The sequence below is a fragment of the Pelodiscus sinensis genome, chromosome 19 (assembly GCF_052426305.1).
Source record: "Pelodiscus sinensis isolate ZL-2025 chromosome 19, ASM5242630v1, whole genome shotgun sequence".
NCBI lineage: Eukaryota > Metazoa > Chordata > Testudines > Trionychidae > Pelodiscus > Pelodiscus sinensis.
In genome coordinates, this window is record NC_143070.1 from 35,633,639 (window position 1) to 35,659,291 (window position 25,653).

Consider the following 25,653-nt stretch of genomic DNA (forward strand, 5'->3'; position numbering starts at 1 on the left):
AAACTTCATAGGAGCGCGTCTCGACTCCCAGTTAGAGAGAGTTCATCTGCCAGTCGAGCATTTTCAACTAATACAAGACCTGATAAAAACAGTCTTGCAAGCTCCAACGCTCCCAGTACGTGTATACCTCCAGCTTCTGGGTCATATGGCTTCAACAACAATCATAGTGCGCCACACAAGGCTACACCTCAGGTGTCTGCAGCATTGGCTGAGCACGGTGTACAAGCCTACAAGGCACAGCATCCGCAAGACTGTGGTACTTCCAGCACATGTCAAGGACTCTCTATTATGGTGGACCAATCACAACAACATGCTGTCAGGAGTCCCCTTCCACGCATTGCAACCATCAGTGGAGATAACCACAGATGCTTCTCTCATCGGCTGGGGTGCCCACATGGGCGCAAAAACAGTTCAGGGTCGTTGGTTCACAACGGAGATGATGCTCCATATCAATCTTCTCGAGCTACGAGCCATGTTTCATGCCTGCAAACACTTCAAGTTATACATAAGAGGCACTGTCACCAGAATTCTCACAGACAATGTAGTGGCGATGTACTATGTGAACAGACAGGGAGGTGCCCGATCCCGTTCACTTTGTGCAGAAGTGATCCGCCTCTGGAAATGGTGCATTCAAAACAACATTTCTATAGTCGCGTCATACTTACCAGGTGTGAACAATACCACGGCGGATGCGCTGAGCAGGCATTTCCCTCAAGACCATGAGTGGGTTATCCGCACGGATGTCCTCTTACCTCTCTTCCATCGGTGGGGCTTTCTGGTGATAGATCTCTTCGCTACATGTGCCAACGCGAAATGCAGAGCTTACTGTTCCAGAGCAGGAGTGGGTGCTCACTCTCTGGGAGATGCATTTCTCCTTCATTGAGGCACATCACTCTTGTATGCATTCCCCCCTGTTGTACTTATTCCCAGAGTACTCGAGAAGATCGTGATGGACAGGGCACGAGTGATACTCATAGCCCCAGACAGCCATGGTACTCAACTCTTCTGCAGCTCTCTGTACGAGCACCGCGCCGATTACCTTTCTTACTGGACTTGCTGACACAACAGAAAGGCTCCCTTCTTCACTCAAAGCTGGATACTCTGCACCTCACTGCATGGATGGTACATGGTTCAGCGAGTCCGAGAATCTTTGTTCGGACCAGGTGAAGCGTGTTCTCTGGCACAGCAGGAGGGATTCCACCAGGAAAACTTACCTGTCCAAGTGGTCTAGATTCGTGCGATGGTGCGCTCCTAAGCTTCTAGACCCTCTGGTTTCACCAATGCATGTCTTACTGGACTATGTCCTCCAGCTACAGTCAACTGGACTCTCCATTTCATCACTTAAAGTCCATGTAGCGGCGATAGCTGCTTTTCACTACCCCGTTGAAGGCAAGTCAGTGTTTTCTCATCCCATGATGACTAGATTTCTCAAAGGATTGGCTAACCTCAACCCACCACGTAGGCCTCTGCCACCTGCATGGAGTCTTGACCTGGTGCTTGATGTCCTAACTAGACCACCGTTTGAACCGTTGGCCACGGTACCGGTGTCGATGCTTACAATGAAGGTACTCTTTCTTCTTGCCATAACATCGGCACGTAGGGTGAGTGAATTATCCGCACTAATGTCAACACCTCCCTATACAGTCTTCAACGCGGAATCAGTGATACTGAGGTCTCATCCAGCCTTTCTATCTAAAGCAGGCATGTCCAAAGTCCGGCCCGCGGGCCAATTGCGGCCCGTGTTCCGGTTTAATACGGCCCCACAGGTAATTTGGCAATATCTATCTTTTATGGCCCCCAACGAATCCATATGTATTGAGATGAATACATTGTAAAATCTCAGTTAATGTCAGTTGGTCTAAATCAGTTATAAATATATTTGGACACAACATGTATACTTGGTGTTATGTTCCTGTTCATATTTTTTGAACTTAAAAGTTGACAGACAACCTTTATTACCAATAATATGTAATGTACTTTACAATGTTCCTGACATATATTTCAGCTTCCTGGATTTTTTTTCATCTGGCCTTCAGATATGAAAGGCAGAGTGATTTAACACCTGTTTAGATTTGTCATCCATGTGACGAAATGAAAAGTATGCCGTTTGCAATAAACTTTGCATAAAATAGTTAATTTGCATTTAATTTTAATGGTTCAAAGAATGTCAGGCAAAATGGTCGGCCCTCACGCATGTTCACTTCATCAAATCTGGCCCTCTTTGAAAAAAGTTTGGACACCCCTGATCTAAAGTCTGCACAGATTTTCATATAAATGAACCAATCGTTCTGCCATGTTTCTATCCAAAACCTCATACCTCTCAGCGTGATGCTCTCCTGCATACGCTCGATGTGCGTAGAGCCTTAGCATTCTATATAGACAGAACCCGTACTCTATGTAAGACGGATCGCCTCTTCATTTCGACATCAGGGCCTTCTACGGGCAAGCCCTTATCCGCCCAGCGCATTTCTAAATTGGTTGTCTCTTGTATCACGACTTGCTATACTATCTGTAAGAAGCCGCTCACATCGCAGCCTAGGGCACACTCAACACGAGCAGTTGCTACGTCTGCAGCTTTCGTGAAAGGAGTCCCTCTGCGGGACATCTGCCGGGCGGCGACTTGGTCTTCTACTTCCACCTTTTCAAGGCATTATGCGATTGTTCAGCACTTCGCCTCTGACTCAGCGGTAGCCTTGGCAGTGCTGCCTGCCGCTCAGAATCCCGATTCCGAAGCCCACGTCTAACTGAGATTACTGCTTCGGAGTCACCAGACGTGGAGCACCCATGGGGACTACCCGAAGAAGAAGAGGAAGTTACTCACTTTGTGCAGTAACGATCGTTCTTCGAGGTGTGTCCCCGTGGTTGCTCCACGACCTGCCCTCCTCCCTGCTTCGGAATCTTGTCTTTCTGTCTTTCAGATAGGCGGTGAGATGAACTGGCGGGCACCGGACCGTGCGCGGCAGGTGAAAGGCGCAAAACCGGCTTGCACGTGCATGGTCCGGCCATACACACACACACACACACAGCTCTGTCAAGCTCCAATTTGCGGTGCCGGGACCAGCCTGACACCAGACGTGGAGCACCCACGGGGGGACACCTCGAAGAACGATCGTTACTGCACAAAGTGAGTAACTTCCTTTTCTTGATCTTATAACTCACTTGGTTAGGTCCAATAATGGTATCAGCAGAGTGAATATGTGGACAAAGCTGGCAACGGGGTTTGTTGCAAGGGAAGGTACCAGGGTTGGTATTAGTGTAGTATGTCCTGTGGTTGTTGGTAAGAATAATCTTGAGGTTAGGTGGTTGTGTATAGGAGACTATGGGTCTGTCTCCCAGAGCCTCTTGGAGTTTAGTATCCTGTTCCAGTATAGGCTGAAGTTTATTGATAATGTGTTGGACAGGTTTAAGTTCCGGGCTGTAGGTGATGACAAGTGGTGTTCTATTGTTGGTTTTCTTGGGTCTGTCTTGAAGTAGATGGTTTCTAAGTATTCGTCTGGCTCTTTCAATTTGCTTTTTTATTTCTCCGAGGGGGTAGTTGAGGTTTATAAATGCTTGGAAGAGATCCTGAAGTTTCTGGTCTCTGTCAGTGGGATTAGAGCAGATGCGGTTGTATCGAAGGGCTTGGCTATAGATGATGGATTGTATGGTGTGTGCTGGATGGGAGCTGGAAGCATGTAGGTAACTGTATGAGTCAGTGGGTTTTCTGTAGAGGGTGGTGTCTAATTTTCCATTGTTGATTTGTACTGTGGTGTCGAGGAAATGGATCTCTCGTGTAGAATGGTCCAGGCTGAGGTTGATGGGGTGTAGGTTGTTGAAATCTCTGTGGAATGTCTCCCAGTGTTTCTTGGCCATGCGTCCAGACCATAAAGATGTCCTCGATGTAGCGTAAGTAGAGAAGGGTAAAAGGGGACGGGAGCTGAGGAAACATTCTAGGTCAGCCATAAAGATATTAGCATACTGTGGGGCCATGCGTGTACCCATGGCTGTGCCGCTGATCTGGAGGTATAAGTTGTTCTCAAACTGGAAATAATTGTGGGTGAGAACAAAGTTACGTAGGTCTGCTATCAGGCTGGCAGTGGTGTCCTCTGGGATAGTGTTTCTAATTGCTTGTAATCCATCTTCATGTGGGATGTTGGTGTATAGAGCTTCTACATCCATGGTGGCAAGGATGGTGTTATTGGGGAGGTTATCGATGTTTTGTAGTTTCCTTAGGAAGTCAGTAGTGTCTTGGAGATAGCTGGGGGTGTTGGTTGCGTAGGGTTTGAGGAGAGAGTCTACATAGCTGGATAGACCAGTAGTGAGCGTGCCAATACCAGAGATGATGGGACGTCCGGGGTGTCCAGGTTTATGGATGTGCTGCACATTCCATGGAGCCCAAGCAGCAGCAGCTTCTGTCCACGGGGGAGGGGGGGGGGGGGCGCTGACTGCACGGAGTAGGGGGGAGCAGAGTTGGGGGGTTGGGAGGGAGCAGACTGCAGGGGGGTTTGGTGGGGGGAGTAGACTGCAGGGAGTAGGGGGGAGCAGAGTGGGGAGTTGGGGGAGCAGACTGGGGGGGTTGGCAAGTCCTGACGCCACAGGACAAGCCAGCTGGGCAGTTTGGTGGGGGGGGGGGTCTCTGAGACGGGCGGAATCAGGGGGAGCAGGGAAAGTAGCCGCGGTGGCTTGTGGGAAACGTTCCGTGCCCCAATCTGCAGCTCCCATGGGCTGTTTGATTGGGCGGGCGCAGCGGAAGTGACATCTCAGTCCAGCCACTGATCCAGGGGTTGGTCTTGCGCGTGTGTCATTCCCAGCTTGAGCGATGCATCCTGGGATTTGTAGTTCCCAGTTGTAGTTCCCAGAGTGCGGCCTCCTGGGGCGTGTCTCAGTCTGCCCTGCCCCTATCATAGCCCTGCCCATCATAGCCCCTCCCAGCTTCAACTTATTGGTCAATCCTGTCGATTACATGCATTCTCCCCTCTCACCTGCTGTCTCTGTCAGAGGCAGCAAGGAGGGAGGAGGCATGAGCTGATACCTGTGGGAAGCCAGCTTTTGTCAGCTTGTGTCACAAGAGGGCGCAGTTGTACAGTTGATCAGCACCCCACAAGCATTGGATTGGCCTGTTCCCCCACCTCTCTGCTGCTGCCTCTGATACAGAGGAAGCAGTATGGTGGGAGGAGGCAGGCGGGAGCTGATATGCATGAGCACTGTGTGTGGTGGCTTCATGGACCCACCTGTCAATCCCCTTGCTGCCTCTTCTAGAGGCAAGAGGGGGAGGCAGGAGCTGGTGCTGGCTTCGCAAAGTTGCCTGCCTGCCAGCCCACGCTGCTGCCTGTATCAGAGGTGGGGAGGGGGAGGGTAGGGGAAAGTGCTCACATTCCATGGAGCCCAAGTGGCAGCAGCTCCTGTCCACGGAGGGGTGGGGGCCGAGCTCCCTGCGGGCAGATGCTGATCTGGCAAGCAGCCTGTGTCTGCCAGCATTTTGAATGCCTGGTGGACAGGAGCTTCTGCCGTCCTGCCCTGTTGCCTTTGTATCAGAGGCAGCCATGTGGGGCTACAGGCAGCTGGTTTGCATAGGAAGCTGGTTTTGAAACTAGCTGCCCTTGTGGACCAACCCCCGCCTGCCACCCCACGGTGAGGCAGCAGCACAGAGTGGCCAGGGGGCTCCCTGGAATGGAGCCGGAGCGCACTGGCTGCCGCCCCTGCCCTCGGGGACTGTGTAATAGTTGTGTAACTGCTAACAGTCGAGGATTAAATTACCCCAGTGGTCCCCAACCATTTGAGGTTGCTGGGCGCCAGGGGGCGTGGCCGTTCGCCTGCCGGGTACAAGAGGGCAGGGCCCCCCCTAGCACCCGGGGGGGGCCCTTCCCATAGCCGCATGCCCGGGAGTGGGCCCCCTCCCATAGCCGCGTGCCTGGGGCGGGGCCCCCCCTCAAGCACCGCGCGCCCGGGGCCGGCGCACCCTGCGAGCGCTGCACGCCCGGGGCCAGCGCTGCCCCCATGCGCCACGTGCTCAGAGCGTGGGCAGCCAATCCGCGGCACTCCCGGGGCTGGTTCTCACCGTGCGCCATGCGACCGGGGCCGGCTCCGGTACCACGCATGCGCCATGTGCCCGGGGCCAGGCCAGCCCTGAGCACTTGGCAGGCGCACACAAATGCCCCCGTGTTGGGGACCACTGAATTACCCGATAGCTAACATCCCTAAAAAAAGAGAAGTCCTGAGGCACCTTATGATTTATTGGAACATAAGCTTTCGTGGGCACCGACCCACTTCGTCAGAGGCATGTAGTGGAAACTCCAGAGAAATCTGCCATTTCGAAGTACTCCTTCCCTCATCCCCCCTTTGCTGAATCCATTTCATAGAGGCAGCAAGGTGGGGGGGATTGACTAGTCGACATTACTATCCGATAAGCAAATGCTTATCAGATACAGCCGGTCCCCGAATTGCAAACGGTCGACTTATGACCGTTCGCAGTTATGAGTGAAGCTTCATAAACGGCGGACCCCCGCGTTACGAACACGATCTGTGCTTACGAGCAGCGCCGTCGCGTGTAACTCTATGGGGTCTGACTTACGCATGAACCGAGTTACGACCAATTGCTTGGTCCGTAACCGGTTCGTAAATCGGGAAGAGGCTGTAGTTGACTAGTCTTCAACATCCTTAGCATGGAGATCGACTGGAAAACATTGCCGGGCAGAACGTCGGTTCAGTGACTCCAACAGTAGCGTGTGGAGACAGATGCAAACCTGCCCCTTGCTCTAGGGGCCAAGCAAGCAGGGCCATGCACACGCCTGTAGTGCTGGGGACTCCAGACCCAGGCCTGGCCTTAGGAGGGGCCATGGAAGCGTGTTCCTGCATGTGAGCATTTGGCGCGGTGTGGGGCTTTTGCATGGGCATGTGTGCGTGACGTGTTCCAGTCAGATGGATACTCGGGTCCCTCTCCTGGAGAGCAACACCCCTCCGCTCCCCAGCTGGAGCCTGCAATGGCCCAGACAGTCTGAGAGGGCCAGAGGGAAGAGCCAGGCGGGACAGGGACTCGGGCTCAGGGCCCCACCCGTGACTGTAGCGGGAGCTGGCAGACACTGAGACGGACACGCGCTCTCTCAAGGGGGCCTCTTGTTTTGACAGTTCACACATGGGAACCCCACTCCGGCTCCCATGATGCACTGAGGCGGGCAGGGGCGATTGTAACTCCCGTGGCGCGTTCTGGCATGAGGCAGGAGCTGTGCATCTCGCATCCCTCGCGGGGCAACAAACAGCAGTCACGTGGGAGCTGTGAGCTCTCACAATGTAGCGTCATGCCAACATGTGTGGCACGGTGGACACCCGTCCCACGGACTGGAAGTGACGTTTGCTCGGTCCACAGCCTGACAGCAACCGACTGGGAACCGTGACCGGAAGGTGCCCAGGTACGAGCGCTCAGCTGGTACCAGGTGTGACGTAGTGGGGGTACTTGCTGGGCTGTGGTGACCCCTGCTGTCTGGAGCAAGACCCAGCAGGGAAAGCCTCACTAGGCAGAGGTAATGCCAAACTTGTTGAACCAGTGGCCAGACACCCCCCATGGAGAGGAACAAAGGAAGGTGGAATGCTGCCCTGACTGGGGGGCAGGGCTGCAAGGGAATTTAGTTAGTTACTGTGGGAGAGCATGGAGGAGAGCCTAGGAGAAGGGGCTGGAGTTTAGGGGCCCAGTCTCCCCCATCTCAAGGGGGCCTGAGGCATCCTAGCCCAGCTCTGTGACCAGACTACATCTGTGCTGTGCTGTATCCTGGAGAGGCAATAAACTTCCTCTATTCCACCGGCTGGTGCAGTCTGTTTGTGCCATTTCGGGGTGCAGGAGACGGGGAACCCCCAACGCGCCGTCACTCTGGTGTCAGAAGTGGGATGCACTGCACCCCGTGGATGGAGCTTCCAGCGGCAAGCGACAAGGCGCAGTAGAAGCAAGAGCCCTGGAGCCAGGCGTGCTGGAGACAGAGCGAAGCGGTTCCTGGGAATCGTGGGGCGCTGCAGCACTAGACGGGTGAGTCTGCACCGAGGGGCCCAGCGGGCAGATGGCCTACGCCCGACTCTTGAAGGCAGAGCTGGTGGGGCTGTGCAGAGAGAGGGGCTTGCCTGTGCAGAAAGCAACCAAGGCCCAGCTGATTGCCAAGCTGGAAGATAATGACCAGCCACAGGGCCAGGATCTTGTCCCCAGGGGAAGCAGCCAGACCCCCCCTGAGAGTGTGTCAGGCTCAGAGAGGGGGAGGAGCGCTGGAACCCACCGGAGAGATGAGACAGCGTCTCCCGGGAGGCCTGCAAGCCGTAGCCCATCTAGGGCAGGGGCCAGCCCAGCGGAGCTGCGGCGGCTGGAGATCCAGCTGCGGATCAGGGAATTGGAAGTAGAGGACCGAGAGAAGGACCGCCAGGACCGAGAGAGGGAGCGCCAAGATCGAGAGAAGGAGCGCCAAGATCGAGAGAGGCAGCGACAGCATGAGCTGGCCATGGCAGAGCGGAGAACCGGCGGGGCACCGGCTGCGCCAAGTGCGGATGGGCCCCAGGGTCCCAGGACTGCCAGACGCTTGGAGAGGCTCGTGGTGGCCCAACTGAAGGACATGGGTGACATAGACGGGTTCCTCAGTGCCTTTGAGAGGGCCTGTGGACTGCAACGGGTCCCCCCAGCTGACTGGCTGCAGGAGCTCATCCCCGCACTGAACCAGGAGGCGGCCGGAGTGCTCAGTCAGCTGGAGGACCTACAGCCAGGGGATTACAACCGAGTCAAGGAGGCCCTGCTGCACAAGTTCGGGCTGACCCTCGAGATGTACAGGAAGAAGTTCCGGGGGGTACAGAAAGGGCCACGGGAGACCTATGTGGACCTGGCCTCCCGCCTGGCGCAATACTGCCGCAAGTGGGTGTCTGGAGTCGGAGCCCAGACTGCAGAGGAGCTGCTCAAGCTGGTCATGATGGAGCAGTTCTATGAAGCGTGCCCACCCAAACTGAGGCTGTGGCTCAAGGACCGGAGACCAGAGAACCCCCAGGAGGCCAGGAGACTGGCGGATGAGTTCACGGAGAGCCGGTCCGGGTGTGAACGGGAGTCCCGGAGAGAGAGGGAACCGCGCAGAGACCGGATCTCGGCTGAGCGACGGAGGGAGTCAACTACGGGGCGAGACCAAGGAACAGGTCGTCTGCGCCCCGGAGAACCAGCCAGGGCCTGGACAGAGACAGCCCAAAGCCTAACTTGCCATCGCTGTGGGCAAAAAGGCCACAAGAGGGCTCAGTGCACCAGGTCCCAGGACTGGGGACTTTCCAGGGTTAACTGGCTGGGGCGGGAGGAAGGGCAGGCTGCCCCAGAGGCAAGGGCTGGCAGGCAAACCTCAGCTCAGAGAGAGGGGAAGGATGCTCAGTGCACCTCCCCTGGGAGGTCTGATTCTCAGGAGGCGGATTTCTCCGTGTACCGGGTGGGGGCAGGACGGCCCCTGCGGAGCGAGTGCCTCATACCCCTGGAGGTGGATGGTAGGAAGGTGACGGGCTTCTGGGACACGGGGGCAGAGGTGACTCTGGCCCGATCCGACATAGTGGCCCCGGAGCGGATACTACCCCACGCGCAGCTGACCCTGAAGGGCATAGACGGGTCCCCGTTTAAGGTGCCTGTAGCCCGGGTGCATCTGAAATGGGGGGCGAAGGAGGGCCTCAAGGAAGTGGGGGTGCACCCGCACTTGCCCACCGAGGTGCTGATGGGGAATGACCTAGAGGAGTGGCCCCATGGATCCCAGCGGGCTCTAGTCACTACCCGGAGCCAGAGCCAGCGGGGGGCTGACAACGTGGGTCCAGGGAAGGACTCCTGGCAGCGTCCTCAGGGTCCCATCCCAGTGGACACAGGGTCCAGCCAGGCTGGGACTCCGGACCTAGGCAGAGGTGGGGGACAGGTCCCGATCCCTGCCTCAGCAGCTGAATTCCAGGCTGAGGTGCAGGCAGACCCCTCCTTGCAGAGGCTGAGGGACCAGGCTGGCCTCCATGCAGCTCAGCCCCGGGGGAGAGGTGGCCAGGAGAGATTCCTGCGGGAGCGTGGGCTCCTGTTCCGTGAGTGGCTCCCCCCCAGGAAGGCGAGGGCATGGGGGGTCCAGCGGCAGCTGGTCGTCCCCCGAAAGTATCGCCTCAAGCTGCTGTATTTGGCCCACGATGTCCCCGTTGGGGGCCACCGGGGGATCCGGAGCACCCAGCTGAAGCTGCTCCAGCACTTCTATTGGCCGGGAATCTTTACATCCGTGCAGCGGTACTGCCGGTCCTGTGACTCCTGCCAGAGGGGCGGGAAGGCCCAAGACAGGAGGAAAGCGGCTTGGGGGTCTCTACCCCAGATAGACCCTCTGGGCTTGCTGAGAGAGTTATGGGAGGGGAAGACCTCCCTGGATGGAGCTTCGGGGGTGGAAGCCGCCCTGGTTGTCCAGAGAAGGCTCACTGGGCTCATGGCCCCGGCCCGAGAGACCCTGGCCAGAGATCAAGGCCAGCGGAAGGGTGGGTGTGACCCCCGAGGACAGGCCTGCGCCAGTCGCCCTGGAGCGGGGCGGCGAGTGGACAGAGGGAAGCCAGCTCATGTGGGGCCTTGCCACAGCCGGCCTGAGTCAAGGGGAGCACCCATGTCCCCGGGGCGGGTTCCCACGCAGAGGACCCGAACTTCCCTAGGTCACGAGCGGAGTGACCCTGCTCAGTTCGCTCTCGGAGGGGGGAGAACTGTGACGTAGTGGGGGTACTTGCTGGGCTGTGGTGACCCCTGCTGTCTGGAGCAAGACCCAGCAGGGAAAGCCTCACTAGGCAGAGGTAATGCCAAACTTGTTGAACCAGTGGCCAGACACCCCCCATGGAGAGGAACAAAGGAAGGTGGAATGCTGCCCTGACTGGGGGGCAGGGCTGCAAGGGAATTTAGTTAGTTACTGTGGGAGAGCATGGAGGAGAGCCTAGGAGAAGGGGCTGGAGTTTAGGGGCCCAGTCTCCCCCATCTCAAGGGGGCCTGAGGCATCCTAGCCCAGCTCTGTGACCAGACTACATCTGTGCTGTGCTGTATCCTGGAGAGGCAATAAACTTCCTCTATTCCACCGGCTGGTGCAGTCTGTTTGTGCCATTTCGGGGTGCAGGAGACGGGGAACCCCCAACGCGCCGTCACACCAGGTCAGAGAGTGGTAGGCAGGAGACACTGGGCTAGGCGGGACGGGTTCAGATGCAGGGTGCCTGTCTGGGACAGAGACTGGGGTTGGAAGTTTCCTGCGGCGGTGCAGCCAGCATACCCCACCAGCTCCCGTGGTACGTGGGGCAGAGGAGGGACAGCAGAGTGGAGGCTGGAACCGCTCCGACAAGGCACCACTCTGCTTACGGTTGCCAGGTGTCCGGTTTTGAACTGGACAGTCCAGGATTTCAGCTTTTTTTTGGGAAACAAATTGAGAAAATATAAATGTCCTCGCCGCTTTTGCAGATTCAAACTAACACGGCTACCCCTCTTATAAATGTCCGGTATTTTCTAAAGCAGATGTAATGTAGATTGTCACGTCAGGTATGTCTGGTATTTTTGTTGAAACCATCTGGCAACCCTAGCTCTGCTCCTTGCTTGGGCGGGGTGGCGCCCTGCCCCTATAGCAGGTCCTGATGTCACAGGGAGCGGGTTCCCCAGGAAATCCCACCCTAAGTGGGCGGAGGAGAAGTGAGGCAGGGCAGTGGCTTCCGGACTGCACCACCTGGCCCCAAGGGAGTGGCGGCGGGAGGTGGCAGCGAGGTCAGAGCGTGACGCTGCCCCGCCCAGATCTCAGCCCTTGGGCACCCGAGTGTGCACCCCGCCCAGCCGGGCCGCTCCCCTGTAGCTCCGCCCCCAGCGCTGAGCCCGCTATCTCGTGCCCGGCTTGGTGCGAAGCTGCCGTTTCCCGCTATGAACAGCAGCGCACTGCTAGTGACATCATAGCCCTGCCGCGGGGCATGCAAATGATGGAATGTGGGGCACATTCTATCGGCTCCCGTCAGGCTGGAGCACTGAATGGTCCGGCGAGTGACACGTGGGTTTGTGTCGCACACAAACGGGTCCCAGGCTCCGTCATTAATGGCAGGGGCGGGGCCACTGACTGGCAGGAACTCAGCTGGGACACAGAAGTGAGCAGCAGGAAACTCCTCGGGGTTTCTGGAAAACCCTCACGGGGCCCCTCTGTGCTTGTAAATGGGACGCATTAGAGACCCCCCCCCCAACCCGCCTCACGCTGCTCCTCTGCAGTTTATAAGGCAACAGCAGCATTAGCCTGTCCCCCTGCCTGTCCCCATACAAGCCGGCTGGGAAATTTGGTGGTGGGGAGCAGACTGCAGGGGGTGGGGAGGAGTTTGGTGGGGGGGGGGAGCAGACTGCACGGGGCGGGGAGGAGTTTGGTGGTGAGGGGAGCAGACTGCACGGGGCGGGGAGGAGTTTGGTGGTGGGGGGAGCAGACTGCAGGGGGCGGGGAGGAGTTTGGTGTGGAAGGGAGCAGACTGCATGGGGCGGGGGGATAGCAGACTGCATGGGGCGGGGAGGAGTTTGGTGGGGGGGAGCAGACTGCACGGGGCGGGGAGGAGTTTGGTGTGGAAGGGAGCAGACTGCATGGGGCGGGGGGATAGCAGACTGCATGGGGCGGGGAGGAGTTTGGTGGGGGGGAATCAGACTGCACGGGGCGGGGAGGAGTTTGGTGGTGGGGGGGAACAGACTGCACGGGGCGGGGAGGAGTTTGGTGGGGGGGGTTTCAGACTGCACGGGGCGGGGAGGAGTTTGGTAGGGGGGGGGATCAGACTGCACGGGGCGGGGAGGAGTTTGGGGGGGGGGATCAGACTGCACGGGGCGGAGAGGAGTTTGGTAGGGGGGGGGATCAGACTGCACGGGGCGGGGAGGAGTTTGGTGCGGGGGGATCAGACTGCACGGGGCGGGGAGGAGTTTGGTAGGGGGGAGGGGTTGCCGCGCGGTCTCCTCTCCCGAGTGGGGGCGGGGCATCAGCGGCGGACGCTGCCGTCTGTGAGGCAGGAGCCCCGCCCAGCTGCGGGGCGGGGCGGGGCGGGATGAGGGGGAGTAGGGAAAGTAGCCGCAGTGGCTTGTGGGAAACTGAGTGCCCCAGGCCGCAACTCCCATCGGCCATTGCAGGGCCAGGGCAGGCCCGGCGCTGTTCGGTTGGGCGGGTGCAGCGGAAGTGACATCACAATGCGGCCATTGACCAGGGAGCGGCGGGGTTGGTCTCGCGCGCGTGTCACTCCCAGCGTTAGCGATGCATCCTGGCAGTTGTCGTTCTCATAGTGCGGCTTCCCGGGGCGTGTCTCAGTCCGCCCCGCCCCTATTATAGCCCCGCCCCCCGGCATAGCCCCGCCCAGCGTCTTCCAGCTTCTCTCCGCCCCCAACTGCATCTCAGGACGTCCCCGCAGCGCTACTCAGGCCCTGCTCACGTCTGCCCGCGCCCTCTGCACGGCTCCCCCCCGCCCGACCTGCACCCCCTTCCCCCACCCCCAGTCCATTCTACACCCCCTGCCCGACCTGCACCCCCTTCCCCCACCCCCCAGTCCATTCTACACCCCCTGCCCAATCTGCACCCCCTTCCCCACCCCCCAGTCCATTCTGCACCCCCCGCCCGACCTGCACCCCCTTCCCCACCCCCCAGTCCATTCTACACCCCCTGCCCGACCTGCACCCCCTTCCCCCACCCCCAGTCCATTCTACACCCCCTGCCCGACCTGCACCCCCTTCCCCCACCCCCCAGTCCATTCTGCACCCCCCGCCCGACCTGCACCCCCTTCCCCACCCCCCAGTCCATTCTACACCCCCTGCCCGACCTGCACCCCCTTCCCCCACCCCCCAGTCCATTCTGCACCCCCTGCCCGACCTGCACCCCCTTCCCCCACCCCCCAGTCCATTCTACACCCCCTGCCCGACCTGCACCCCCTTCCCCACCCCCCAGTCCATTCTGCACCCCCTGCCCGACCTGCACCCCCTTCTCCACCCCCAGTCCATTCTACACCCCCTGCCCGACCTGCACCCCCTTCCCCCACCCCCCAGTCCATTCTACACCTCCTGCCCAATCTGCACCCCCTTCTCCCACCCCCGAGTCCATTCAACACCCCCTGCCCGACCTGCACCCCCTTCCCCCACCCCCCAGTCCATTCTGCACCCCCTGCCCAATCTGCACCCCCTTCTCCACCCGCAGTCCATTCTACACCCCCTGCCCGACCTGCACCCCCTTCCCCCACCCCCCAGTCCATTCTGCACCCCCTGCCCAATCTGCACCCCCTTCTCCACCCCCCAGTCCATTCTACACCCCCTTCCCCGACCTGCACCCCCTTCCCCCACCCCCCAGTCCATTCTACACCTCCTGCCCAATCTGCACCCCCTTCTCCCACCCCCACCCCCCCCCTGCCCAATCTGCACCCCCTTCTCCCCCCCCCACTCCCAGTCCCCCCCCCTGCCCCTGCACCCCCTTCCCCCCCCCAGTCCATTCTACACCCTCTGCCCAATCTGCAACCCTCTTCCCCACTCCCAGTCCATTCAACATCTCTTGCCGAACCTGCAATCCTCTTCCCCCACGCCCCAGTCCATACAACACCCCCTCCTCAACCTGCACCCCCTTCCCTGACCACCAAGTGTATTCAATCCCTCTCCTCCCACCCAAACTGCCTCTCATGTGTTTCTCTCTTGTTGCTCTCTCGTATTGGCCAATACGTTCTGTCTGTCTGTTTCTGTCTGTGTCTTTGTCCTTGCTCTGCTTCTGCTGTGTCCTTGTACAGGACACTTACAGGCATTCTAGGTGAGCATCTCTACAGGTTAAGGGCCCAGGAGCTAATGGGAATTATGCAGGTACGCCAGTCGCGCAAGGGGGAGCGGTGGTGCGTCATGGCAGACTGACTCAGTGTTGTTGTAATGGACCCGATACAGAGGGACAGGGCAGGGGGAGGGGGGTAGGTCTAAAGCAGTGGTCAACAAACCTTTTTACACCCAAGATCACTTTTTAAATGACAGACCAAGCCAAGATTTACCACCCTGCCCCTTCCTTGAAGCCCCGCTCTCTCTATTCTCCTCCTCTCCATCACTTGCTGTCCCCAATCCTTCTACTGCTGCTTTTCTTTAAAAAAAACAATTCTTCTGTAGATTGAGGTTTTTCCAACATTTTGCCTGTCTAGACTGGACCAAATGTCAGAAAAAAACCTTCTTTTGGAAGCCACCTTATTCCTTGTGGAAAGAGGAATATAGGGGTGACCGAAAGAGCCTGATTGCTCTTCCACTAAACAAGCGGAAGAGCAAATGCAACCCTGGATGCGGAAGAGTTTTTCTGGGATATCTCCAGAATCCTGAAAAACTCCTAGGCTACGTCTAGACTACATCCCTTTTTCGGAAAAGGGATGTAAATTAGACGTATCGCAGTTGCTAATGAAGTGGGGATTTAAATCTCCCCCGCTTCATTAGCATAAAAATGGCTGCCACTTTTTTTCCGCACGGAGCTCCCTGAGCACTGGCTCGGGGAGGGGGTTCCAGGCTGGGCAGTGTCGGGATACTAAGCAAGTCACAGGCTTGTGGATGTGAGAATGCAGGAATTTGGGTTGGGGTATGTGAGGGGCTCAGGGCAGGGGGTTCCAGTGTTTGATAGGCTCAGATCTAGGGTCTGGGGAAGGGGGAGTGCAGGAGTGGTTGTGGCCAGATGGGGGCTTGGCCCCAATTTGGGGTTTGTTGGCCAAGCTTCATTTTTAAATAAAATGCTGTGTTAAACACAAAAAGTTTCTACATTGTCTTTATTTATAAGAATGGCAGGGAACCTGCCTTGAGACAGGGGTCACTGACCCATAGAAAAGTCCTTTGGGAGCAGGGGACACAGTACTGGGGAGGGGTGCTAGTGGGTTCTGGGGCAGGGAACAGGGTGCCAGTGGGGGCAGGGGAGAGGGGGCAGGGTGCCAGGACAGGTTTCTGCGGCAGGGGACAGGGTGCTGGGGGGGGGGGGACAGGTTTCTATAGTGGGGAAGGCAGGGGGACAGTTTTCTGCAGTAGGAGACAGGGTGCCAGAGGGAACTGGTTTCTGCAGGGGGGGCAGGCTGCCGGGGGACAGGTTTCTGCAGAGGGGGGGGACGGTTTATACAGTGGGATGGGAGGGCAAGGGGGAGGGAACGGGTCCAGGAGGGAGGGGGAAAGATTTGGGGCAGAGGAGAGGGAACAAGGTTGGGGGCAGGGAGTTCCCTACACCAGCCAATCCGGGCTGGAGGGAAGGGAAGTGGCTGCCCGGAGAGCTGGCCATGGCACTCAGCCAGAGTGCACCAAGCTCCATGTGGGCAGGCGCAGAAGAGAAGCCGCAGATCAGCTGGACTGCGGGGCAGCCTCTTTCTGCTGAAAGCCACAGTCAGCTGGCTGGGGTGTTTCAGCCCTCCAGACCTCCCAGGTCCCACCATTCCTCGCAGCTACTCACCTGTGTTGTTGCTCGGTGAGTAGCTGCTCCTCGAATGAGGAAAGCTAATGTATGTACTGCGCAGGCGTGCAGTTCAGAGAGGGCTCAAGAGATACTCTTAGAGCCACTGAGATCTAGCGGTAGCTCGCTATCTACTGGTTGGTGACCATGGGCCTAAAGGATAGAATTCCCACAGCCACAGACCTTAGTGAGTGAGAGCTCACGCTGGGCTTTTTCTGCCGCCCTTGCAGAGGAATCAGTGAGGGACAGTGGGCGGAGAAGAAACCGTCCGAGATGGACTTGAGCTGCCTGGACGTGATTCTCGGGACACGTGAAGGGTCTTCAGCATCGGGCCTTCCCATGGCTCTGTGTGAGTAAGAGATACGTGCTTTGAAATCTTCAAGCATCCTGGCAGTAGGTTTCTTCTGAGGCAGAGAGCTTCCTGCTGGGTCACGGAGCCTGGTGGCTTGGGGACTGGTGAAGGGGCAGTAGGCGGTTCAACAGAGCGTGGATAGAGATTCAAGGCCTCCTTTCTCTCCGCGGTCCTGTAGTGGCAGCGGGAGGGGGTGGCCGATGGTGGGAGGCTGCGGTGCGATGGTGGGAGGAGAAGCGATGCTGCGTCCTTGCGGACTGAAACGCTAAGTTGTTTGGTTGGTTTTCCCCCTCTGCTGTGTTCGGTAGCGAGCGATAAGAAGTCAACCCTCCCGGTGTCCTCCCGTCTGGGGATGGAACGGAAACGAGAACAGCGAGCTCGGGAGCTTGGTCGAAGCGAGGCGAGAACCGTCCGTCTGGGAGCGGAGCAGCCGTCGCTGACATGGAGATAAGTGTCGGGTCTGGAAATCTCTCGGCTTACGGCCCACTCGGGTCTAGGAAGGGAAGTCACGTTTGCTTAGATAGCGAGTCCGAGCGGAGGTTCCCGAGGTGCTTCCTTGGTTGTGGGAGAAACAGGGCTTCCGTTTGTCAGGGGTGCTAGTTTCTCTGGAACACGGTGTCCTCCTCAGAGGACGCTTGGCTCGAGGAGGAAGACGCAAGGTGGTAAGGTTTCTGGCTGCCTCTCATGGGTTTCTCTCTTGTTGCTCTCTCGTATTGGCCAATACGTTCTGTCTGTCTGTTTCTGTCTGTGTCTTTGTCCTTGCTCTGCTTCTGCCGTGTCCTTGTACGGCACACGTGCAGGCATTCCAGGTGAGCATCTCCACGGGTTAAGGGCTCAGGAGCAAGCGGGAATTCTGCAGGTATGCCAGTCGCGCAAGGGAGAGCGGTGGTGCGTCATGGCTGACTGACTCAGTGTTCTTGTAGAGGGCCCGATAGAGAGGGAAGAGTGGGGGAAAGGGCTAAAGGATAGAATTCCCACAGCCACAGACCTTAGTGAGTGAGAGTTCACGCTGGGCTTTTTCTGCCGCCCTTGCAGAGGAATCAGTGCGGGGCCATGGGCGGAGAAGAAACCGTCCGAGATGGACTTGAGCTGCCTGGACGTGATTCTCGGGACTCGTGAAGTTTCCTCAGCGTTGGGCCTTCCCATGGCTCTGTGTGAGTAAGAGATGAGTGCTTTGAAATCTTCAAGCATCCTGGCAGTAGGTTTCTTCTGAGGCAGAGAGCGTCCTGCTGGGGCACGGAGCCTGGTGGCTTGTGGACTGGTGAAGTTGGCGGTTCAACAGAGCATGGATAGAGATTCAAGGCCTCCTTTCTCTCCGCGTTTCTGTAGTGGCAGCGGGAGGGGGTGGGCGATGGTGGAAGGAGAAGCGATGCCGCGTCCTTGCGGACTGAAACGCTAAGTTGTTTGGTTGGTTTTCCCCCTCTGCTGTGTTCAGTAGCGAGCGATAAAAAGTCAACCGTCCCGGTGTCCTCCCGTCTGGGGATGGAACGGAAACGAGAACAGCGAGCTCGGGAGCTTGGTCGAAGCGAGGCGAGAACCGTCCCATCTGGGAGCGGAGCAGCCGTCGCTGACACGGAGATAAGTGTTGGGTCTGGAAATCTCTCGGCTTACGGCCCACTCGGGTCTAGGAAGGGAAGTCACGTTTGCTTAGACAGCGAGTCCGAGCGGAGGTTCCCGAGGTGCTTCCTTGGTTGTGGGAGAAACAGGGCTTCCGTTTGTCAGGGGTGCTAGTTTCTCTGGAACACGGTGTCCTCCTCAGAGGACGCTTGGCTCGAGGAGGAAGACGCAAGGTGGTAAGGTTTCTGGCTGCCTCTCATGTGTTTCTCTCTTGTTGCTCTCTCGTATTGGCCAATACGTTGTCTGTCTGTCTGTCTGTTTCTGTCTGTGTCTTTGTCCTTGCTCTGCTTCTGCCGTGTCCTTGTACGGCACACTTGCAGGCATTCCAGGTGAGCATCTCCACGGGTTAAGGGCTCAGGAGCCAACGGGAATTCTGCAGGTACGCCAGTCGCGCAAGGGAGAGCGGTGGTGCGTCATGGCTGACTGACTCAGTGTTCTTGTAGAGGGCCCGATACAGAGGGCAGAGGGGGGAAAGGGCTAAAGGATAGACTACCCTCAGCTACAGACCTTAGTGAGTGAGAGCACACGCGGGGGGGTTTCTGCCGCCCTTGCAGAGGAATCAGTGCAGGCTGTCCTGGGGTTCCCTTTAAGCACGCGTCTCTGGGAAGGGCATGCAGCAGCACCTGGAAATAAAGGCTGCCCCCATGCCCTGCCAGGAGCACTTCCGGGTGCCTTTTTTTTGTGGAAAGAGCATCCGGTAGTCTGGACAGCCTTCACAGCCTCCTGCGGCAAGGAGTTCCACAGGTTGACTATGTGCTGTGAGAAGAACAACTTTTGCTTATTAGTTTTAAGCCTGCTGTCCATTCATTTCATTTGGTGTACTCTAGTCCTTCTATTATGAGAACTAATGAATAACTTTTCTTTATTCACCCTCTCCACACCACTCATCATTTTATAGACCTCTATCATATCCCCCTCAGTCTCCTCTTTTCTAAGCTGAAAAGTCCCAGTCTCTTTAGCCTCTCTTCATATGGGACCTGTTCCAAACCCCTGATCATTGTAGTTGCCCTTTTCTGAACCCTTTCCAAGTCCAAAATAGCTTTTTTGAGGTGAGGAGATCACATCTGTACACAGTACTGAAGATATGGTGTACCATAGTTTTATACTTCCCCTCCTCCTCCTCTCCTGGCTTCCCCCTTCCAGCTCCCTCTTCCCAGGTTTCCACCTCCCCTCTCCCACCATCTCTCTTCCCCTCTCCCACCACCTTTTCCCAGTCTCCCCAGAGGTTAATCCCCACCCCTCAGTTTTCAAAAATAGAAAGTCTCTTTATTTAACAACCCACGTGTCATTTATTTTTTACATCAGGAAGGGGGACTAGGGAGGGAGGAGGTGAGGGAGGAATGGGGCACGAGCCCCTGATGGGGAGGACTGGGGTGGCTCTGCGGGCTCCTCAGGGTGGAAGCTCTCCTGCAGGGCCGCCTGGATCCCCCCAATTGATCCCCTTGGATGGCAGGCTGCGGCAAATGCAGCCGGGCTGATGGCCGAGTGCTGTGATGTGCCAAGTGTGGGCACTCAGGGCACTCCAAGACAGGACTGCTTTGCTGTCCCTCATCGAGGTAAACAAGCAAGCGGGGAACCCTGAGAACTGTCTGTCCGGGGTGGGGGTCGGGTTCCTTTAAGCACAGCCCTCGGCTAGCCGGAGGCAGCAGCTCCACACTCTAAGTCCTAACCTGATGCCCTGCAGGCACTCGTTCCGGCCAGCCTTAACTTTGGTTCAGGGTCCACTCAGTGTGGACATGCTATTTTGATTTAGCAAAATGCTAATTCGAATTAGCTTTTAGGTCTAGATGCACTAATTCGAATTAATTAGCTTAGTTAGAATTAACTAATTCTAAGTTAGTTCCAATTAGTGCTGTAGTGTAGCCATACCCTAAGGGTGTGTCTACACTGTGCCATTTTTCTGGAATAAGGGACGTTATTCTGGCAGAACAACAGTAGCATCCACACAGCAATTGCGTTATTTCAAAAGAAAATTGAAACAATGGAGGGCTTATTCCTCATGGAATAAGGTTTACCAGTGTCGGAAAAACGTCTCTTCTGAAAAAGCTTTTTCAGCAGCAGGTGAGCGAGTGGGCGCTCCACTGCTGCTATGTCAAAATAGCGCCTCATTCTAAAGTTAGTCCTTTCCAGTGCATCCTGGGGCGCTAAATCGAGATAGAGCGTCCACACTACCGGGAAGCCTCAAAATTAGTCTGCGATAAGCTCCCCTAATGTGGATGTGCTATTTCCAAAATCAGCTTTTCCAGAAGATATCTTCCAGAATAGCTTTTTCTGAAGGAAACTTGCAGTGTAGACATACCCTTAGGGTATGTTTACACTGCAGTCTTATTTCGAAAAGCACTTAGCTATTTCAAACGAAAGCGTCCACACTGATTGGATGCAGAATTGCATTTAAGGCCACACAGAACCACTTCAGGCAGGGCATCGGGTCAGCAATTACTGCTGGGAGCTGCTGCTTGAGGCTATCTGAGACCCTTTCTCCTGGGCAGGGCAGGCTGGTGGGCCCAAGTCCCACCCACCCTGGGAGCAGCCAAACAGCCAACATAGATACCCCAGGGATGGAGCTGGCTCCCACATTAGGAAGGCAGGAGAAGGGACCCACTGAAGGCAGGGAGACAGAGTGGGATCTCCAGTGAACTCAGGGATAGGGCAGGGATTTGCCTGGGGAGTACAGGATGGTGGGCTTGATCCCACCCCCCTCTGTCGACACCATCAGTGGCTGGGCAGACAACACCATCTGCCCCAGGGATGGGCCTAGGTCCTGTGCTAGAAAAGCTGGGAAGCAGGATAAGGGAACCTCTGAAGGTAGCAAAGTGACACCCCCCCCCCCCCCCGTACAGCCATTTCTCGGGTGCTTCTCCTTTCCCTGGAGGGACAGCAAAGCCTTTGCTCTGACTGCTCCGGTTGCCCTTGCGGATACCTCAGCTTGCCAGTCGTGGAGCTAGAGGTGCCTCTGGGCACTTGACGGCCCTTAGCTATCGTGCTGCAGTTTCTGCAGGCTGCCCTCCTGGCCCCGCAGGAACACAACCACCAGCTGATTGTCTGGGAGCGCAGCTCTTCCAGCTGCACCACGCTGTGCACCGCCGCTTCTTGCACTGGAGACTAGATCTGACGGGTAGGACCAGCTTGACATGGAGCTCTGGGATGACCAACAGCGGCTCCAGAATTTCTGCACGAGGAAGGAGATCTTCCTGGAGCTGTGTTCCTGGCTCTCCCCTGCCCTCACATGACGGGACACGCATGCGACCAACATTCCCCTCTGGAGAAGCGGGTCACCATTGCTGTGTGGAAGGTCACCACGCCGGACAGCTACCGATGTGTCGGGAATCAGTTTGGTGTGGAAAAGTCGACCGTCAGGGCCCACGTCATGCAGGCGTGGCGCTCTCCAGCTAAGGTCCCGGAAGGGGTGTGTGAAGTGCTGGAATGGGGAACCCTAGGGAAAGAGTGGTTGGGGGTGGTGGAGAAGCCCCTTTCCCAGGCAATTTTTCAGTCCCACCCTTACACAGCCCTGCCAGGGATAGGCTACGTAGGGGGTGGCTCCTGGTATGTGTGGGCAGGGAAGGGGTGGGCTGAGGGACCTGCACAGGGCTCAGGCACCCCAGTGATTCTCTGTTTGTTGGTCTCCTGCTACAGGTGGTGCGGTGTGATGGTGTGTTGGGGAGCCCCTGACCCTGCACCCCCATCCACAGCCAGATGTGTGTCTCAGCCAGCCAGTAGAGTAAAAGGGTTTATTTCTTCTCAGAGACACAGCATAGCATAGGAGAGATGTTAACATAGGAGCGAGGGCAGACAGCCTTAGTCCTCTCGAGGGGAAGGGGCTTCACTCCCTTTCTCAGTCTGGGCTGGGCTAGGTGGAGTGAGGATGTTTTAGACCAACTCAACTCCCAGGCTCTACCCCCCAGCCTGATGGCCGACCCCACCTCTCTTCTTTTGTCTTGCCCTGGGAACAGCCTTGTTATGTGCTCAGGCTGAGACTTAGGTGTCTGGGGCCAATACGCTCATTGGGAATCACACATAGCAACACAGCCAGGAGGATCACCGGGTTACAAAGTAGACAGCACCCGCACTATGTCACATGCGGGCCATCAACACCATCCAGCTGCTCAGGGTCATCCACCTCAGCAACACGGAACCGTGCGGAGGTGATATTATTGATGGCACCCACATCGGTGCCCGAGCCCCGATGTCTGTGTATATAAACTAGGAGGTTACTTCTCCATGGTCCCACAGGCCCTCTCAACCACCGTGGGCAGTTTACCGACATTTTCTTAGGCTGGTCGAGGAAGGCACGTGACGCTCACATCTTCTGCGACTCCAGAGTCTTCCAGAAGCTGGAGGCAGGCAGTTTATTCCCTGACCTCATCAGCAGGGTGGGGGATGTGTACATGCAACTGTGCATTGTGGGGGATGTGACCTACACTCTGTTGCCCTGGCTCACGAAGCTTTACACCAGACACCTTGACCCTAGCAAGGAATGCTTCAATGCCCGGCTTCGCCGGGCCTGCCCTGTAGTGGAGGGTGTCTCAAGGTGAGGTTAATATAAATAAATATATGGAGCTATACCTATCTCATAGAGCTGGAAGGGACCTTGATAGGTCATTGAGTCCAGTCCCCTGCCCTCATGGCAGGACCAAGTACCATCCCTGACAGATTTGCCCCAGATCCCTAAATGGCCTCCTCAAGGGTTGAGCTCAGAACCCTGGGTTTAACAGGGTAATGCTCAAACCACTGAGCTATTCCTCCCCCCATAGGTTGAGATGTCTTGTCACCCGGCTGGATGTTGGGGAGTGGAACATTCCCCCAAGTAGTGGCCAGAGTTCTGTGCTCCACAATATTTGTGATCTGAAGGGGGAGGAAGCAAAGGCAGGCCCGGTCAGCAGGCCCTTTGAACAGCTGCACACAGCTGCCATCCAGCAGGCTCTTCAGGTGGGGGTGCACATCTGGGAGGCCCTGAGGGAAAGTTTCTCACAAGGACCCCAGTGACACGCTCCCCAGACCTCCCCACTAGGGGCCTGTGCCTTGCCCCTCTTTGCCTTCCCTCTCTTAATCCTCTCCCCCTCCCCCATCGCAGATACAATAAAACTGACATTGTTTTTTGGAAACAATAAAGTGGGTGTGTTTTTTATTTGGGGTCAAAGTAACTGGGGAGGGGCTGGGGAAAGAACCTGAGAGAGGAAAGCGGGTGGAGGGAGAACCTTTGAGACTCTCATTACCCCTCCTTCACCCTCAGAGTTCTACAGAGTACTTGAAATAAGCCATTTCGAAATAGCATTGAGATAAGATACACAATTTGAGCGATACAAATTGTGTATCTTATTTCATCATTTGGTGCTGTCTACATGATGCCAAATTTCAAAATAAAGTGCTCTAAGAAAAGGTCCCTTTCGCCTTGTAGAATGATATTTACAGGGACCTTGGCATAATGAATCCAAAAAAAACAAGTTTGCTGTGAAGACGAGGGATTGATATTTTGGGATTCTTGAGTATATGGAAATAGCATTGCAGCGTAGCTGTAATGTTTGGCTATGTTCACACTGGGAAATTATTTCAAATAAGGTATTTTGGGGGTTAAAGTATTTGAAAATATTTTTCAAAATACAGTAAAACTCCATTAGTCCGGCATCCAATGCTCCGGGACTCCTGATGGTCCGGCACCATCAGGAACCTGGAAGTGCTGGGGCAGCCGGACAGGCTTCCCCCATTCAGCTGCTGCTGAAACTGACCAGCAGCTGAATCGGGGAAGCCTGGAGCAGAGCATCTGGGGCGCTGCCACGTTGGTCTCGTAGCGCTGCCCCTCGGTGCTGCGGGACCAACCCGGCAGCACCCCAGCTGCTCTTGGGGACGCCTGGGGCAGAGCAGCTGGAGTGCTGCCGGGTTGGTCCCGCAGCGCCCAGGGGCGGCGCTACGGGACCAACCCGGCAGCACCCCAGCTGCTCTGCCCCAGGCGTCGGGATTCAGCCGCTGAAAGTTTTCCCTTAAAGGCATTTTCAGCACAGAACGTCTAGATTGGCACAGACGCTTTTCCGCAAAAGCACTTTTTGTGTAAAAGCATTCTTGCCAATCTAGACGCGCTTTTCCGCAAAAAAGCCCCAATCGCCATTTTTGTGATCGGGGCTCTTTTGCGCAAAAGGGAGCAGAATAGTATTTCCGCAAGAAACACTGATTTCTTACAGTAGGAAGTCAGTGCTTTTGTGGAAATTCAAGCGGCCAGTGTAGACAGCTGGCAAGTTTTTCCGGAAAAGCGGCTGATGTTTCCAGAAAAACTGGCCCGTCTAGACACAGCTCTGGGGAATAGTTATTTCAAAATAACAGGCCAATTCACTCTCACTCAATTTCTCCTGTGTCTGTTGCTAGTTGTCCTCCACGTACACTCAGTTTCCTCAGACTGGGCCTCGGGTTTGGGCAAGAGTAAGGGGTCTGGCTCTGGGAGAGTTTTTTGAGGTGTGTGGGTTGGGGCAGGGTTTTGCGGTGTGGGAAGGGGTGAGGGGTTTTGTGTTTACCTCCACTGAGTCATGAAAGGGACTCATACACCCTTCTGGCAGTGGCTTGTAGGTGGAGGGGCTAGGGAGTTTTCACGAACTGGTGCTTGCATGCACCGTTTGTGCCGGTTGCAGACTAACGGGAGGGGTGGAGTTGGCACGGAGGGTGTGGGCGGCGTGTGGTGAGACCGACGTAGAGGGGCGTATGGACCGTGCCAGTCGCTTCTGTGTGATGTGCATAGTGAAGGTGGGCAGGAAGCCTGCATTAGTCCTACTGTGATTCTGGTAACAGTGGCGGTGTCTCAGGCCCATGGGACATTTGAAATGGAATGGCTGCTAGGTAATTGCTACCTTTGTCCTTTACCAGCGGTGCTGGTGTGTGTGTGTGTGTGTGGAGGGCGGGGTTGCCTTTAGAACTGAGCACTCTCCTAGCAGCTGCCGCTCCATACTTGGCCACCCACTTTCTAATTTGTGTCAGGATTGAGGTCTGAGACCTTTGTGTATGAAAATTAAGTATTGGGGAGGCAGTGGGATCTAGAAGAGATGGGGGGAGGGAGCCTGAAAGGAAGCGGTGGCCAGTGCCGAACCTCACATCATCAAAGTTCTCACAGGTTGCCATTTGCCCATCATATTGGCTCTGGGGGGCACGGTGGGTTTCTTGTTTGTATCAGGTGGCCTGGCACTACAATAGGGAACGACCCCCCCCCCACACTTCATCTTGAGAATGAGGCAGTGTGTATCCTCTCTGGCACCAGCCAAGTAATGTTTCCTACACTCTGCATATACTCCGGTTCAAACATCCCCTTCACTACATCTAAAGTAGCTATTT

The 25,653-nt window shown here is 56.5% G+C and overlaps 1 long non-coding RNA gene across 1 annotated transcript; it reads left to right on the forward strand.

Annotated features, from left to right (window-relative positions):
- The first annotated feature begins 385 nt into the window (after positions 1-385).
- LOC142823901 (uncharacterized) lies at positions 386-24,062 on the forward strand. Its single transcript, XR_016347291.1, has 3 exons — positions 386-3,124; positions 16,607-16,725; positions 17,037-24,062. It is a non-coding gene; the product is annotated as an uncharacterized LOC142823901 (long non-coding RNA).
- The last annotated feature ends 1,591 nt before the right edge of the window (positions 24,063-25,653 follow it).